This window comes from Somniosus microcephalus, chromosome 2 (genome assembly GCF_052327205.1).
Source record: "Somniosus microcephalus isolate GS21.2 chromosome 2, FLI_Smic_1.0, whole genome shotgun sequence".
NCBI lineage: Eukaryota > Metazoa > Chordata > Chondrichthyes > Squaliformes > Somniosidae > Somniosus > Somniosus microcephalus.
Window position 1 is genome coordinate 232,233,909 of NC_140988.1, and position 18,903 is coordinate 232,252,811.

At 42.8% G+C, this 18,903-nt stretch overlaps 1 protein-coding gene across 5 annotated transcripts in view; it reads right to left on the minus strand.

Annotated features, from left to right (window-relative positions):
- Nucleotides 1–18,903, minus strand: part of lnx1 (ligand of numb-protein X 1) — a 353,323-nt gene that overhangs the window by 140,064 nt on the left and 194,356 nt on the right. The gene's annotated exons all lie outside the window — the stretch shown is intronic.

The window sequence follows — 18,903 nt, forward strand, 5'->3', positions numbered from 1 at the left end:
ATTATCTACTTGGAATTTTAGAAAGCCTTTGATCAGGTACCTCACAATAGGTTATTCTACAAGAATCTTGTGGATTTGGTGGGAAGTTGCTACAGTAGATTTAGAATTGGCTGCATTCCCATAGCCAGAAAGTGGTTATTAATGGTTATGGAGACCAGTTATCAGTAGTGTCTTGCAGGGATCAGTGTTAGGGCCATTGTTATTTACTATCATCGTTAATGGCCTGGATGTAGGTTTTAGAGGAATGGTATGCAAGTTTGCAGATGATACAAAGATTTGTGTTAATATAGGACTGTGGATGAGAATAAACTACTGCGAGCTGATCTTGATGCGATGGAGAAGTGGTGTCGCCTTTGGCAAATGGTATTTAACTTAGATAAATGTAGTGTTATGCATATGGGCAGGATCAACACCAAGTATATTTATACCTTACAGGGTACAAAATTAAAGTCTGTTGAAAAAGAAAAAGAGTGTTATGGTACACAATTCTCTTAAGGTTCACAACTAATGCCGTGAAGCAATAACCAAAGCAAATAAGATACTAGGTTTCATTGCCAGGACAATTCAATATAAAACCAAAAGACCCACCATTTTGTTTTGGTGTACGACTTTGATTAGGCCTCACTTAGAATACTGTGCCCAGTTTTGGTCCTGCCACTTAGAGGGTAATAATAGAGGCTTTAGAAAAGGTTCAGAGGAGAGCTACAAGAATGATAACCAGCTTAAAAGACCCTAAATTACCTAGATAGGCTTAAAAAGCTGGATATATTTACTTTACAGATGCATAGGAGGGAATTTGAACCTAAAAATTGGGTGGGTTGTTGTCGTGTGGGAAGTTAGTGTTAAAATATAAATCCTGACCAGAACCAGTCTCCAACCCGCCCACTTCCGGTTTTAACGGAGGCAGAATGGGGACCAGGCAGCCAACCCGCTCCCAGGAGGCAGGTCGTCTTTTTAAATATTATAATAAGGCTGGATTTTAAATTTAACTTTAGCTGGTCGGGTTCTGCAGGCCTCGTGAAACCCGTCAACTAAAGTAAGGAAAGGACTGCTGGATCAAGGAGGTAAGTGCCTTTACACTAACCTCCTGGATCCAGTGTCCCTGCCGAACCCACCCGCGGGAGAGCCCCCCACAAGGCCCCTGGCCCCCAATCTACTGCCCCCCGCCCTCCTCTGGCCACTGATCCTTCCCTGAACCACCATCCCACCCCCACTCCTCTGGCTGCCAATTGTTCCCGAACACCACGCCTCACCCCCGCTCTTCCGGCCGCCGATAGTCACCAGACCCCCTCCTGATTCTCCAACCCCAAATCCTCACCAACCACACCTCCACCCCCCATGAGGGTCCCGGCACCCGACCTTACCCCCACCCTGCTCCTCTGGCCAGCCCCTATGCAATCCCTCCCTCCCTCCTCCTTGCAGCCTAGTGCCGCAGGCCTATTCACCAGAAGCCAGCCAGCCTCTTAATCTGGCTGGCTGCGGGTGGGAATCAGAAGTTTCCCATTCAGCAGGGCCTGTGGGAAACCCGTTCTCCTGGGTTTCCCAAACTGCTTCGGAACCGCCCCCCCCCCTGCGTTTTCCATTAATATTCAGCCCATAGACTCAGGGACAATTTGATAGAGCTGTTTAAAATAATGAAGGGACTACATTCTGTTGATATTGACAGATTATTTCAATTAGATAGGTGAGAGAGTACATGGGGTCATGTGTATAAGTTATCCAAGGGCAGAACTAGGTTAGATGTCAGGGAGGTCCTTCTTTTCCCAGAGGATAGTAGACTATGAAACACGTTGCAGCTCATGAGGTGATTGCCTACCTTCAGGCGAGAGCTGGACCAGCTTCTGGTTGAGGGAGATATCAAGGCATACAAAAGATAGGTTTAATACCAAGTAATAAAAATCATGGTCAATGTAGACTTCTGGATTCATTTTGATTTCCTAAGGGGGTCGCAGAGGAATGTTCTTGATTTTTTGCCCTGAATTGGCCTCGACTTTTATTTTAATTTATTTTTTTGCCCCTTCATTAGATTACATAGTTACTGATGGTGGTGGGGGTGGGTTTGTTGTGAATCATGATGCTTTAGGGCATAATAACTACAGGATCGATGGACGAGCTGGTCTTTTCCCCATCATTTTCATGTATTCTTATGTTCTTTTTAAATATCAGACCTGGGCCACCTTAGCTGCAGTAGGATGCTGCAGTGACCTTCCACCTTTCAACCTGCCATCGGCACCCTAGATACATCTTCACAGAAATCACAGAATCACAGAAACCTCACAGTGCAGATAGAGGCCATTTCGGCCCATCGAGCCTGCACCGACACATATCCCACCCGATCCCCGTAACCCCTACACCAACACATATCCCACCCTATCCCCGTAACCCCACGTATTTAATCCCCCTAACACTAAGGCTCAATTTTTTTTTTTTTTATCATAGCCAATCAACCTAACCCGCACATCTTTGGACTGTGGGAGGAAACCGGAGCACCCGGAGAAAACCCACGCAAACACGTGGCATGGGCACCTACCCAAACTACATAAATGCACATAGCCCCGAACTGAGGGACAAAATCAAGGGCATAGATCAGCCCCAAAGGCCCTTCAGTGGAAATTCTGACCCTAGTTCTTTATAATCTCAATTTTTGTTTTTAAAATTTATTTCCTAGGAACACTATGGATGATTTAGAAGTCAATACATAAAATTGAACACGTACAGTGATACAGTAAATGCAGTCGGCCTACAAGCTGATCTTGAACCTCCTCGATCAGCAACTCTGAGGAATATGCAGTTGTTCTGCCAGCAGGTCACAAGACCCACAAAAAAGGGGTGTCTGCTGCTGTAGCCTGTGCAGAGGTTGGGATGTTTCTATTCAGGAGTGCCATCAATGGTGCAGGATTTTGCAGTTGATGGCATTTATTTTGATTAAGGCAAGACTGCCAGGCCTTTTGGTACTTAGACAATGAGTAGAATCTAGCAACAAAAACAAATAATACTGGAAATGCACAGCAGGTCAGTTAACATCTGTAAAAAGACAGGTTAGAACAGAAGAAATAGGAGCAGGAATAGGCCATTTGGCCCTTCGAGCCTGTTCCGCCATTCATCAAGATCATGGCTGATCTTCTACCGCAACTCCACCTACCCGCACTATCCCCATATCCCTTAATTCCCAAAAATTTATCGACCTCGGTCTTGACTATACTCAACAACTGAGCATCCACAGCTCTCTGGGGTAGAAAATTCCAAAGATTCACAACCCTTTGAGTGAAGAAATTTCTCCACGTCTCAGTCCTAAATGGCTGACTCCTTATTCTGTGACTGTGACCCCATGTTCTAGATTCCCCAGCCAGGGGAAACATTTTCCCAGCATTAACCCAGTCAAGCGTCTTAAGAATTTTGTATGTTTCAATGAGATCACCTCTCATTCTTCTAAACTCCAAGGAATATAGGCCCAATCTGCTCATTCTCTCCACATAGGACAGTCCCCCCATCCCAGGAATCAGTCTGGCGAAACTTCGTTGCACTCCCTCTAAGGCAAGTATGTCTTTCCTCAGGTAAGGAGACCAAAACTGAACACTTCACCAATGCCCTGTATAATTGTATTAAGACTTCTTTACTCTTGTACTCTAATCCCTTTGTAACAAAAGATAACGTACCATTTGCTTTCCTAATTCTGACATTTACAAGTGTGCACCCTTCATCAAAACAGAATGAAGGGTTACATACCTGAAACTTTTTTTCTCTTTCCAGATGCTAAATGACTTGCTTTGTATTTCCAACATTTTATTTTAGATTTCCAGCAATTGCTCTTAAGTGCATTTTTAAACTAATTAAAATGACTGTAGCTTTAGTTGGTGCATATTATAGGATCTACACCTTCTCAAAGTCCCATGTCTGCTCAATGTGTTTGACACTAAGTTTGGGGGAAAAAAAACATATGGAGACTCAACTCTTTAGGGTCCAGAAAGAAAAATGCGTGATCAAATACCAATGTTTTATTAGGCAATTACACAAATGGCTAATATTTTAGGGTTTCTGAACAAATGCAATTTCAATTGAACTCGTCTAGACCCTGGCCCATGGCTAGCTTTGCCTGCCTCTCGTATATACAGAAACCAGGAAATATTACATAGAATTCAGATCACTTTGCATATAAACCATAGACTTGACACCAATTTATATTTTGTACTGCTGTAAAAATCATTTCAAATAATATTAAGGCAAATACTGTTATCACTCAATTTTGAAGCACAAATGTGCTGCAATTGCTGCAATCCTCGCTGAGTGTCTGGTCAATGTTTCATCACCTCAGGCAAAACTGGTTGTATAATAGTTGAAATTCATACTCAAAAGTCATACATTCATTAAAATGTTTTAAAATAAAGCTGTATGTTAAAATGTCAGATGTACTCTTGTGCAATAATCAAACTCAAATAAACAAGTTTAATCATTCAAATTTGTTAGTTACTTTCAAAACTTGCATCCTCCATGGAGTTGAGTAAATCTTCCAACATTCTCAAACATTTAAAAATGGTAATTAATTACATTAATTAGGACACTACATAAGTAGATCTTTTTCAATCAGTGTAAATTTAAGGGAAATATTCTTACTTTGCTATTAATTGTCAGTTTGGCTCAGTGGTAGCATCCTTGACTCTTAGTTAGAAAGTGGTGAGTTCAAGCCCCATTCCAACTTGAGTACGTAATCTAGGCTGATACTCAGTGTAGTGCTGAGGAAGTGCTGCATTGTCAGAATTGCTGGCTTTCAGGTGAGACGTTATAAACTGAGGCTCTATCTGTCTGCTGAGATGGAAGTAAAATATCCCATTGCACTATTTGAAGAGGAGCCAACATTAATTTGTCAACCAACACCACCAAAAACAGATTAACTGGTGATTTATCTCATTGCTGTTTGTGGCATTTTGCTGTGCTTGCCTACATTACAACATTGCCAATTAGTCACTGTGAAATGTAGTCAATGAAGTGCTTTGGATGTCCTGAGGACATGAAGGGTACTATACAAATTTTATTTCTTTTCTATTGAAGATTCACAGTAATTTCTAAATGCTAGTGCCACACAATTTTGACTGTCAGCAGCCACTGTGACTACTATTAATCTGCATGCTACAATTAGGTCTACTAAACAATGATTAATTACTGATGATGTATTACCAAAGCACAGGAAAAGCTATGACATTTAACACCAAACAATTACAAAACACTGTAGGCCCAAATACAGCACTAGTTACCCTGTGCCCGTTATATTTTACTAGGTATACAGCAAATGTAAATACTGTTAAGACTGGTGCACAGAGGACATTATTCCAAGGAGGGACAACAAAAATGCAAACAGAAAAGTGGGATGATCCAGATTCCCTCCAAGGTTCTAGGTTTACCTCAATAAACAGTTAACCTTTTAGATGGATAGCACTGGATAATCCTAAAAGACCCCAAGTACTTCTGAATACAAACTTCTTTCCCAAAACCCACTGCTGTAAAGTCAGGAGCTGCAAGAGTGAAAATTTAGTTGTGCCTGATTAAAGCAGCCAAATGTATGTTAGTTCAGTTTTTTGCCTATATCGATGCTCATACTAGGTTTTTACATACACTGAATATAACATGAGTCACCATCAGGGTACAGGCTAATACTACCAATAATAATGAAAAGCAGAAAATATCTAACATGGAGGCAGTATTGCAAACGGACACTGGATGTAATGGCCTGGCTATGGTAATGGTACTGTCCATTTACCATGGCACCCATGGAAGAATGGTTATTTTGGCATTAACCTTACTTTTGATGTAATTAGCACAAAATGACATTTTCACTGATTAATTTGTCATAGACACCTCCGTAGCTAAAATAACAAAGCAAATTATTAGCTGGAAGACCATTTTCTTAGAACATAAATGAGCTAGTTGTTGGGAAAATAAGATACAAAATACATATTATAGGGCAACACATTATTTTCGACATAAATTATTTTTTTAAGCAGGCAAGCACTAGCTGGCACCTTTAAAATGGAAGGAATCAACTTAGGGTGGAGGACTGTGTGAACTATTTAGAATTACTATAGAGTTTTCTGACTAGGGTGTTGACAATTTTCCAAAGGATTCTGTTTGTAGGCAGATGTCTGGTGCCACATAGTGCATGACAAAACCAAACCACATGGGATATGTAATAATATAATGTTATTTAAAAATACAACACTTCACCCATCGTAAGCAGCCAGATTAATCTTCAACTGCTTTTAGACTGCCACATTAAACATTTTAGATTATACATCTTGCTGAAGTTAGCCTCTCATGAGGTTGGGTTAAATGACACTGCCCTTTGACCTTTGTGAATTCAGAGTCCTGTAGTCTCCACAAGGTCAGCCAGATCATCGGGCTGTTTTCCACTTATGCCCTCTATCAATAGTGACTGCAAACAGAGGGATAATCAGTTTCATCAGCCCTGGGGTCAGGCAGGTGACAATCAACGAACGATCAAAATAATAAGCTTCTCATGACTAGTAGTTTCCTGTAACCTCAGATAACTGGTGCAGTTCCTAAAATGGTTTCAGATTCCCAGTTTCGGGCCTGACTACTACAAACTCCTCTTGTATTACAACTGCACAAAACTGAACAGATTAAGAAAGAGATCAAGTGAAAAGCCTGGTGCATCATTGATATTTCTTTAACATTCCCTTTCATCAAAATGTTAACATTTAAAGAAAACATAAAATTTAAATGTAATTGAAAAATAACTGGCAATATTATGCACACACTAATGATGTGTACCAAGTGTGTTTCCATCTACATAACTTTTCCTTGAAGTTTTGCATCGGACTGCAATGTCATGTCCCAGGAAGGGTGAACAGTTTACATGTCCAACTATCAATTACTTCATACTGTGTGGGATCATGAAATAGATCTATTATCTAGGGTGCCACCAACCACTTCTGTGCTCCTGGGCTAAGGAAAAGGGAAAAAAATCAGCAATGGCTCCCATTCCTAATAATATTGATTCAGTAACTCTGTTGGGAAGTATGCGTTGTGTGTATGTGTTGTGTGGATGTTGGATAAAGACAGGATCAAGCTCATCTGTGATGCCCAACATGGTTGAATAACGAGTCAACACACTGGTCAGAGGTCATACGTGGAGAATGACTACTTGAACTACAGAGCAACTAGGATGTATGAATCTGGAGTGGGGAGGGGGAGTCTGGGAGATGGAGGAGGAGCATTATTCTGTGAGGTGCTGATGAACGAAACAGGCACCACAAACAATGTAAATTTTAATGAAAAATCTTACTCAATAGTTCAGGTTGCCTAGAGAAGTAAAAGTTTACAATTTTACACTAAATTATTTAAGTGGATTCGAGAAACTAATATAGCACTCTGACCACTAGACTGGTGTAACTACTGAAGACCCACTTCTGTAAATTAGCAGTTTATATCACACGTGTGATCTGTGGTTCATTGGATCATTTATCACCATTTATTTTTCACCTGGAAGTAATTTCTGTGGCAGTATATGACCTCAGGTCAGTTGGGAATCATGAACATCATCTTAAATTTACTGATTTTCTTTTGTTCCCAAACCATATTAATGTGTGGCATAAATCAGATAAACTCAGCAGTGGTTTCCATAAAAAATACATGATGATAGACGATGGTTTGTAAGGAAATAAATGAGTGTGATTTCAGTGCGTCAAAAACTTTCTCCCATTACTACAGTATTAGTTGCCAACCTCTTGATATCGGTGCCCATTCATGGGACAAGATTTCCTCTGTGCCATATGTGCACTCGCTATAACTGAGTTTTACGACTTTATTGCATTTCACTTGGTGCACAGAGGAAATCCAGTCATGTTTGATATTAATCACGTCATTAAAATCACTCTTTTTAGTGGTACTAGTAACTTTGATTTTTAAAAAATACTAATCTTTGAGAACCCTCAAGAGAAAGAGTGATTCATGCTCCAAACACTGTTCCAGGTTCTATGCTGCACCAGTTTCCCTGCTCATTCTTTGCCCTTGCTCACTGTAGATGTGGTTGCTGTATGGTTAACACAGTGGGAAATGGTTATTTGAGACCAATATTCAGGAGGGCAGGCTGTAGGAGCCAGAAGAGAGGTATTAAATTGGTTGGAAGGAGATTCGAGAGCAGCAGAAGAGAAAAGTTTGGAGTAAGATTTGAAACCGGATGGTGACCACTGAAGTGAAATTCTTTATGACCAAGAATATTTTATAAACATTTTTTTTTAAATTGAGAAACCTAAGTGAAGGTCAAAGCCTATAGTGCAGGACACCACTAAGGTTGGAAACTTTAGGAGAGATGGCAGGTAAATCTAGAGCAGTGGTTAGGCAATAACAAACTTGGGTTTCAAAAACCTGAAGATTCTACACAGAAGGAAATTGAGGGAAGTAGGGAGTTCTACAGCACATTCAAACTCAGTGGGTTACAAGGACTGAAGTAGGGTCACCAATAAAAGAAACAAAAAATGGAGAATAAACTCACACATATAGTACAATAAAAAGTGTGGAACAGATTCATAATTGTTTTTAACCAAATAGCGATTTTTGTGATACAACTCATCTTGTTGTAAAGTATGAGCAGGTGGGAAATTCTTCCAGTTTCTAATTTTAGATTTCTCATTTTACACTCACCTTGGCTTTTTCGGTACAATTACCAACACAAAAAATTACATACTTTAAATATTTTGATCTTGACTTTCAAAATATACCTTTAAAAAAATTACGGTTCATATATTATTCTCCACAGAAGCTGCAAATGTCACTGGAAACATAAAATAAAAAACTAACTGTAACAGTTAAGCTAGCTGTCATCACATGGTTAGAATGAATACCAGAATTCACCTTCCCACTGGTCTGATCTCATCCCTTAGGAACCTTTACCAATCTTTAATGTGGGTAGAAACAGCATATAACCAAGGTGAAAGCAGATGGATCCAGCGATACTGCATTTAAAAAGTGGCCCACTAGTATATTCTTTCCTTATAACAAGTTCCACCACTAATATTAAAGATTTTTGATTATTAGGTTGATTGTATTAACTCAAATCCCAAATAATTCACACTTGTAAACAAGATAATTCCATATTTTTTCAGGGTTGCAGAAATGAGCTTCAGTTAGTTGCATTGAAAGGAAGCCAGTACAAAGATGACTGAGAAAATGGCAAGATTATTTGAGCATCATACCTAAACTCTATATCTACAGTTTCCAATGGCAGTTTGCAGCAATATTTTTGCATTTCTAAAGGGCCCAGTAACTATTTCACAAGTTGATTTCTACAAGAACATTTTGTTTATTGATGTGCCTCAGAAATGTTCAGTTCCCACAATGCTGTGCAGTGATTTCTGGAACTTCCCGAGAACAATGTAATTGGGCCTGTGTCTGTGTAGGCAAAGGCTCAGTGCAACAATGCAAATGAGGTTGGAGAGGGTATTTCTGACCTGCAGTCTCAATTTCCTCTCACTGTACCCGTAGGGCACCCAAAGAGAGAGGTGTCCCGATAAAGATTAGCGATGGGGCCAGCACCAGGACCCCCCTGCAGACTAAGCTCAAAGATAAGGATGCACAATTTCAGTTGAGGTAAATTTAAGTAATGCCCCCAAATATGATCTTCAGGCCTTAGGGTCTAGAAGCAGTCAGAAGGCCAAGATGCCAATAGCATAAATCTGAGGCCTGTAGCTACTCTGCTGTTACTGACCCCGCCCTCCAGCGCAAGGCCCTGCCAGGGGTTCATGCTGGCCCTGGCCTAAAAATCTGGTCGAACCCTTCCCTTCTGGTGCAATGCAACTCCAATATACTGCACTTGTCAGGGGCTTGGAGGGGAAAATCGGCCCATTATCCAGAGCTGCTCAAGTAGAACTTTCTGAACAGAAGTAACAGGATCCTCTTAAATATGGCTCTTGTATTTCATAGGATATACAGCACAGAAACAGGCCACTTGGCCCAACCAGTCCATACCAGCATTTATGCTCCACTCGAGCCTCCTCCCATCTTTCCTCATCTAAATATCAGCATAACCATCTATTCCCTTCTCCCTCAGATTCATATCTAGCCTCCCCTTAAATGCATCTATACTATTTGCTTCAACATAAATACTGTGGCAACAAGAGCAGGTCAGAGGCTAGGTATTCTGCGGCGAGTGTCTCACCTCCTGACTCCCCAAAACTTTTCTACCATCTACAAGGCACAAGTAAGGAGTGTGATTTATTTTTTACTCGTTTTTATGGGATATGGGCGTCGCTGGCAAGGCCAGCATTTATTGCCCATCCCTAATTGCCCTTGAGAAGGTGGTGGTGAGCCGCCGCCTTGAACCGCTGCAGTCCGCATGGTGAAGGTACTCCCACAGTGCTGTTAGGGAGGGAATTCCAGGATTTTGACCCAGTGACGATGAAGGATCGGTGATATACTTCCAAGTCAGGATGGTGTGCGACTTGGAGGGGAACTTGGAGGTGGTGGTGTTCCCATACACCTGCTGTCCTTGTCCTTCTAGGTGGAAGGGGTCACAGGTTTGGGAGGTACTGCCGAAGAAGCCTTGGCGAGTTGCTGCAGTGCATTTTGTAGATGGTACACACTGCAGCCACGGTACGCTGGTGGTGGAGGAAGTGAATGTTTAAGGTGGTGGATGGGGTGCCAATCAAGCGGGCTGCTTTTTCCTGGATGGTGTCGAGCTTCTTGCTTGTTGGAGATAGTCATTGCCTGGCACTTCTGTGGCACGAATGTTACCTGCCACTTATCAGCCCAAGCCTGAACGTTGTCCAGGTCTTGTTGCATGCGGGCGTGGACTGCTTCATTATCTGAGGAGTTGTGAATGGTGCTGAACACTGTGCAGTCATCAGTGAACATCCCCATTTCTGACCTTATGTTGGAGGGAAGATCATTGATGAAGCAGCTGAAGATGGTTGAACCTAGGACACTGCCCTGAGGAACTCTTGCAGCAATATCCTGGAGCTGTGATGATGATTGACCTTCAACCACCACAACCATCTTCCTTTTTGCTAGGTATGACTCGAGCCAGTGGAGCGTTTCTCCCCCGATTCCCATTGACTTCAATTTTACTAGGGCTGGAATACTCTCCACTTGCCTGGATGAGTGCAGCTCCAACAACACTCCCTGTGGTAGTGAGTTCCACATTCTCACAACTCTCTGGGTAAAGAAGTTCCTTCTGAATTCCCCATTTGATTTCTTGGTGATTAGCTATAAATGATGGCCTCTAGGCCCTAAGCTCTGGAATTCCCTCCCTAAACCTCTCCACCTCCCTCTCTTCCTTAAAACCCACCACTTTGACCAAGCTTTTAGTCACCATCCTAACATCTGCTTCTTTGGCTGTGTTAATTTTTATCTGATTTCACTGCTGTGAAGTACCTCGAGACGTTTTCCTACATTAAAGGCGCTACATAATTGCAAGTAGTAGTTGTTGCAACTTCCTCCTGCATTTTGTGCATTATCCTCTCCCTTTACCACACCACTGGCCATGTTTCACAAAACAGGAGAGTCCCAATTAATTGACCTTAGCTGGGTCACCAGTCGAAACATGATCGGCCTCAGCTCCTCTAGACTAGGGAGGGAAAAACTGGCCAGGGCTCTCACTCTAGATCACTATTCGGTGATTCCTGTAGAAGTGCATGCATATGGACACTGTAGGTGTACTGGAATGGATCTGGCTTTGATGCCCGCCCCACCCACAGTCAGAAAGCCCACCTGATAACTACATCACTAATTTCCATAGGGGTGCTCCCGATCTCCTGCCATTTCTCCAGGGTTTCCAGCGTTCCTCCACCAAAGTTATGGCGGGAGAGTGGGAAACTCCCACAGAAGCTTTACCCACTGTTGTTTAAGCTTACATATATAAAATGGCCACTTGGGCAAGTAAGCAGAGGATGCCCAGTGTCCGTGGAACTGCGCCCCAGCTAGGAATCAACACTAATAAAAGGAAGGAAAAAACAAACACTATTTCCTGATCTTCTATAATCTGTTACCAATTTATCCTTGAAAAGGAACAATGTAGTCTTTCACATTCATTTGGAATGGCTTAAAATTGTAAGTCATTTGATGTGAGCTGTTTCCCTCTTTTTAACCATTAATCATACAGCCAACATCCCCTGATGTTGACAGCCTTCCAAGCTTCTTTGGCCAAGTCAGACACAATGTAGCTGTGAAAATAACTATGTATAATCCAACACCAGTTACATTCAGTGAGCCCACAAGAACAGCTGGCGTGGCAAATGGCCTCAGTACATTGTGCAGTAGGGGGTGCCCTTCTGCAAATGTGATTTTGGTCCAGTGCTGAGCCCAAATAAAAGTTTTACTCATCATCCAATTAGAGCTATGTGTGATCAGAAACTGTTTGATGCAGACATTGGCTGTTAAATGTGGATAATGTTCAATTTGCCCACTCCTGTCATCTTTGATAAATACAAAAATTCCCTCTGCATTTTGCCAGTATTTTCCCCTTAGATTACAAAGCTGATGTAATTAATGAAGCTCATAGATGTTAAACATGCGCAGTAATTTTCACATCTGCTTCTGTCAGCAAAATAAATGAACTGTAAGTCACATTATAGATCAGCTTGCTTTCTACGTATCTAGTTTCTTGGAATTTTGCCGCAGGAGAAGAGTAATTATTAATCAACCAAACTTAGCTACACACGTTACAATAGGCACAAAAAGACATGTAACAAAATAGCTGTGCTAGTATGTTACTGAACCGTAACAACATTCAGAAGCAGAACCGATATTCTCATGCTGAAAACAAGACTTCTGCAATAGTTAATTTTTTGAAACATTTAAATATCTTTGAATGATGCACTGTACAATTTATTATAGACTCTTAGTCAGTAACATTCTGGGCACCTACTGAATCTTAATATTAGCAGCAGCATTTTTGTCTCTCAGGCAGGACAGATGGGAAAAATCCATGCACTGCTCTTAACAGTACTGTAGTAATATTTAACAGACTGATTAGTCCAATATCCTTCTCATAAAACTGAGCAAGTCCGAGTGATCAACACGGCAAACATACAGGAATTCTTAAGGCAAATTTTTCTTTTGGCTGAAGTGGTAGGACCTCTACTTGCTCCAGGCCTCTGCTCCGGTGCCTGCTGGAATCAGAATTGAGAGATTAATTTTGGCAGGCTCGGCATTGCCTGGTTCGGGTGGGGCTCCTGCTTCTATTGCTTATGTTCTTATGGGGGGGGGGGGGGTGCTGCAGTGCTTGCCACAGTGTAGTGTGGCTCTGGTAGAAGTTTTTTTTTAAAAAGCTGCCACCTGGCCTGGTGCCATGATTGCACTACAATCGATTACTAGGCAGAGCATTAAGACAAATGATGGGAATTCTGATGTATGATATATTCTCCTCATTTGCATCTCATTACAATACTCCTGCTCACATTAGGGCAGATGTAATGTACACCCAATTCCACTTCTGGCAGGGAATTGCAGACGTGGCATCAGAACTGATGGAACAGCTCCCTGTCCAATGTTTCTCTCCTTCCTGCCAAAATCAAGCAGAATGAGGGAGAAAACTCTTCCTGTCTGGGCAGTTAGTTATTCTTGCCATGTTATTTGCCACAGGGGAATCACAGCCGAGTCCCATCCTGTTGTCATCTGACATCCACATTAGTAGAGTTCCAGCAGGAGTCAATGAATGTTAATCAGGGATAGCAACCCATAGCTGATTTATTTCTCTCTTAGACTGGGAATAAGGAAAGGACACATGATAAAACTTCAAAAGGAATTGAGGAGCAGAGAAATTTGGTATTCCGATATACAAATCTTCAAGTAGGAGGATAAGCTGATAACCACAGCCTCTGACTCAGGGGTGTGTGTCTGCCATATTCCCATGTGGTACCTTATCAAAGGCTTTCTTAAAATCCATGCACTCTACATCCATTGCATTTCCCTTATCTACCATGTCTGTTACTTCTTCAAAGAATTCTATGAGTTTTGTCAAGCACAATCATCCATTTTGAAATGGCTACTTCTAACTAGTTTTCATCTAGAAGCATGGTAATTTCATGTTTAATTAAAGACTCTAAAAATTTCCCTAGCACAGACGTTAAACTAACTAGTCTGTAAATACCTGGATTAATGGCTCCTTTTTTAAAATGTTTATATTAGCCACTCTCCAGTCCTCCGGCACTCATCCACACTCAGTAGAGCCCTTGTATAATTTCTATGGCCTTAGCAACTTCCTCCTCATCTCCGCAAGGATCCTACAATGTATCCAGTCAGGTCGTGACACTTCATCTTTCAACTTATTTAAGATTTTTCTTTTATCCATCATAATATCATTTATGTTGCTCCCAACCACTTCAGGATACGCCTCCTCCTCGATATCCTCTTTAGCAGAGTCCAATGCAAAGTACTTAACAAATACCTCCACCATTTTTTGATCATCTTCGACAATTTAACAATCCTCTCCTCTCAAGGTTCCCACCTAGATATTAACAATTCTCTTTTTATTGATATGCTTGTAAAATACTTTACTATTTCTTTCAATGTTTTTTGAAATGTTTTCTTCATACTCCCTCTTTCCTTACCCCACTCAACCTCTTATTTTCTCATATTTTAATTTGCTTTGTTCATTATTCTACTAATAGTCCTTAGAAGTCCTCTTCTTCAATTCTAACTGGTTTCAAAACTCAAAGGCCTAGAAATTCATTAAGGCGCCGGCAGCTTTGCGGCCAGTTACCGCCTAAAGAGGGCTTCTGCGCCAATACAGGAGGTTGCGCTGATATTCAGCGCAGCGGTAATGGCGGCGGTAGCCGTTAGCGCTGCGCCGGCACCGATGACGTCATCGGTGTGTGCAGTGCCCCGGTTCCGCCCCGATCCCCATATTTAGTTGCGGCCGCCTCTTCCGCAGCGGCCGCAAACAGCGACCAGAAAACGGGGCCGTACTGTAGCCTTAGTGGGGCGCTTTAAGGTGGAGGTGCGGCCGGCCGCTTTTTCGCCGGCCGCCTGCCCGCACCTCCTTCCCCGGCCTCCTCCACCCCCCCCCCCCGCGGCATTGCCGGCTGCTTTCCGCGAACCCAGCACTTCTCCATGGTGCCGGGCTCATTTGCCGGCACTATCCAGCGGCGATCTCCCCGTGGCAGGCACCTCCCCCTTAAGAGAAGGAGAAGGCCTGCAGTACCGCAGCCTGCCGCTCCGCAGCGGGTGGCGCAGCGGCGCCTAGAGCGCTGAAATTCAGTTTCAGCGCCCCAAGCGGGGGCGGGCACACCCTGGAATAGCGCCCGGTTCCGACTTGGGGCGCAAAAACTGAATATCTGACGGTCGCAACTGGCTCCGCGCCCAGCGCTAACTTTTGGGCGCTTGCCAGCTGGCGGGGCCATAGTGAATTTCTAGGCCAAAGTATTAATAGTTCCCTATTTTTTTAATGGAATATACTTACTCTATTTTTTCAATCTGTGTGTGCCAATTTCTCCCTCTACCTCATCTCAGCTAGCTCACTCATTTTTCCAAAATCTGCCCTAATCCAATCTGGTGTTCTAGTTTTTGTACTGATTCTTTCCTTTTCTAGTTGGATCTGAAACCTCACCATATTGTGGTCACTACACCCGAGGTGCTCACCCTCATTTAGCTCATTTCCTTGATCTATTTTATTACTCAGATCCGGATTTAGCAACACTCCTTGCCCTTGTAGGCCTACTAACATATTGCTTGAAGAACAGGTCCTGTACACAATTTAGGAACTCTAGTCCCTTTTCTCCATTTAATCCCTCTTTGTCCTAACCAATAAGTGGACAATTAAAATCTCCCAGGACAATAATTTTGCTATTCCTACTCATCTCTCCAATTGGTCTGCAGATTTCCTCTTCCATTGCCTGCCCAGATTTTCAAGCACTGTAATCCACCCCTATTAATGTCTTTTTTCTTTGAGCTCCAGCGACATTGTGCCCCTTCCTTGTCTACAGTACTTATTCCCTCTTTTACAATATTGCCACTCCACCTCCTTGATCATCTTTTTTTAATCCGTCTTAAGCATATAATATCTCCATATGTTTATTTTCTATTCTTGTCCAGTTCGCAGCAAGGTTTCTGTGAATGCTATTAAATCTAATTCTTCCTGTAAAATAATTGTTTCCAGTTCCCTCACTTTATTTCCCACACTCTGCCCATTGTAATTCGTGCATTTTAATCTTTTATTGCTTTAAAAAGAAATTACTCCTTTTCCCAAGAATTTTTTGTCTAAGTTAACCCCTGCCTATACTTCAGTCTTTTCACCATTTATAACCCCTCCATTTCCTCTACTCCATATCCCTCATGGTAATTTGTTTTCTGTATGAATATAATCTATTTCTCCCTTCACTAATAACTGAATCTTGCAGGTTTTATTATCCCAGCCCACTTTCTCCTCGTTTAAATGTTTCATAACTTCCCTATTTAACTATTTTTCCAGTACATTAGCACTTGCCTGTTCAGGCGAATCACTCTTCTTGACACCACAACTTTAGACATTTCCCTAATGTTACAGTCCTTCCCTATTCTAGCAGATGGCTAGGAAAGTAATCCTGAGATTACCAGTAGGAAGTTCTGCTCCTAAACTTGTTTCCTAATCTCTTACATTTCAGGCCTTTCATTACTTTGGTCATTAGCTCCCACTTGGATCATGACTGGTTCCTCTCCCTCTGCCTTGCAATATGTCCCTTGACCAAACACCTGGGAGACAACAATGCATCCAGAACTGTTGGTATGGACTAGAAAGGATCGCACCAGTCTGTCACTGCTACATTTATAGCTATGTTGCTAACCTCTCCCTTGAGCCATCTCTTGTGACAAAAGCATGGTTGAGGGTTTCAGTTGCAGATGAGCTGAGGCAGGAGCAGGCGATGTTATAGGGCTGGAAGTAGGTGGCCTTTGTGATGGAGAATTTTTGGGGTCAGAAGTTCAGGTCAGGGTAAATAGGATGCTGAGATTGCTAACAGTCTGTTTGAATATGAAACAGAGGTGGGTAAAGGGGATGGAATTGGTGGCGAGGGTATGGAGTTTATGGCAGGGGCCAGAGATGGTAGCTTTGGTCTTCTTAATAGTTAAGTTGGAGAAAATTGCAGCTCTTGCAGAACTGGGCGTTGGACAAGCAACCTGACAGCACAGAGAGGTAGTGAATAGAGCTGGGTGTCATCACATGGAAGCTTACCCCACATCTTTAAATGATGTCATCAAGGGAAAGCAAGTAGATGAGGAAGCGAAGGAGGCCAATTATAGATCGGGGGCTTCAAGAGAAGCCATTGCTGGAAGTGCTCTATCTACAACTGGATAGGTAAGAGGGCAATTTCAATAAGCCAGATTACGGAGATGGGCTGGACGTAGGTGGCCTTTGTGATGGAAGAGGATGGTGTGTTCAACCATGTCAAAGACTGCAGAAAGGTTGAGAATAACAAAGAGGGATAATGCACCATGGCCACATTCACAGGAGGGTGTCATTTGTGACTTTAATTAGGACTGGTTCATTGCTGTGGCAAACGCAGAAACCTGATGGGAGAGATTCAAACAAGATGGGTCATTCCAGATGGATGAACAAAGATGAAAGAAATCATCTTTTACATAACAGCTGAAGGGGCAGATGGAGCCTCAGTTTAATGTCTCATCCAAAAGGCAGCACCGCCAATAGCGTTGCACACTCTTAGCATTATACTGAAGTGTCAGCCTAACTTATGTGCTCAAGTGTCTGAAGTGGGGCTTGAACCCATGACCTTCTGACTCAGAGCTGGATTTTCTGTCCAGAGGCGGGTTCTCGGCGGTTTAGATGTTTGGCGGATTCCGGTCCCGCTGTCGGTTCCAGCCACTCTGCGATAACGATTTTGTGTAGATTGGGCTTATTAAGCCCACTGTGCACATTACCCGGCCCAATCAGTGGGTGCAGGTCTGTTGATCTCCTGTGATGACGCGTTTGAAGCTGAGGTCAGTACGAGGCCTATCTTTACACACACCTGGGTCCAGTGTAGGAAGAGGTTCAATGATCTCCTACGTTCAGCAAAAGTGAGTATAAAAGCACACTTAGCTTCATTCTGCCATGCCTGCCTTCACATCACCATCACTCTGCATTGCCAACCCTACCCCTGCACATCCTAACTCACCCCATCCCTGCCTCCCTATCGACAGAATCACCCCTCACACTCACTCGCAATGTTATGCAATGACAACTACTAACAACTCACAAGGAGGTAACTTTGTATTGGCAGCTCACTCCATCATAGACTCCCTCTAAACATCTATCCTATCCATTTTTTACTCTCATTCCATCACTCTCACCAAAACTGCACTTCTGCCCCTCATTGCAGAAAAAGAGAGCTCACAAGGAGAGGGAGAGAACAGGAGGAGGACCACCATCCATGGCACAGCTCACCCACGTTGAGGAGGCAGCTCTGGACATTGTTGGAGGTGCTGAGGCACTTGAAGTGGGGGACGGAGAGATGGGCTCAGTAGAATAACCTGGAGACAGAATTATTTTCCAACTATTTGATTTGGCATTCATGAGTGACTCATGTGGAATATGATGTTCATAGAAATTCAGTGCTCATCATGTGCACAATGGGATGTGTCTGCAACCTACATATCACATGTCTAAATCATGTCTTTACTCTCCCACAGGACCATCAAAACCCCCCCTCCCTACTGTCAAGGAGGAAGAGCAGGAGGACTCCTCAGAGGAACATTCAGCCTCTGCGGGAGCAGCGTCAGCAGAAATGAGCGCACCCAGCATCAGCGCAGAGATGCACACCTTGGTGGGTCCAATGTGAGATAGAGTAGTGTCACCTGGTGTCTTGCAACTCACAAGTGAGCAAGAGCAGATGGCGGAGACAGGGATAGCAGTGCAGAGTCCTCGTTGGAGGCCGCAGGATGCTCCTAGCATTGCTGAGCTGCATGTAAATGCTGAGCCTCAGG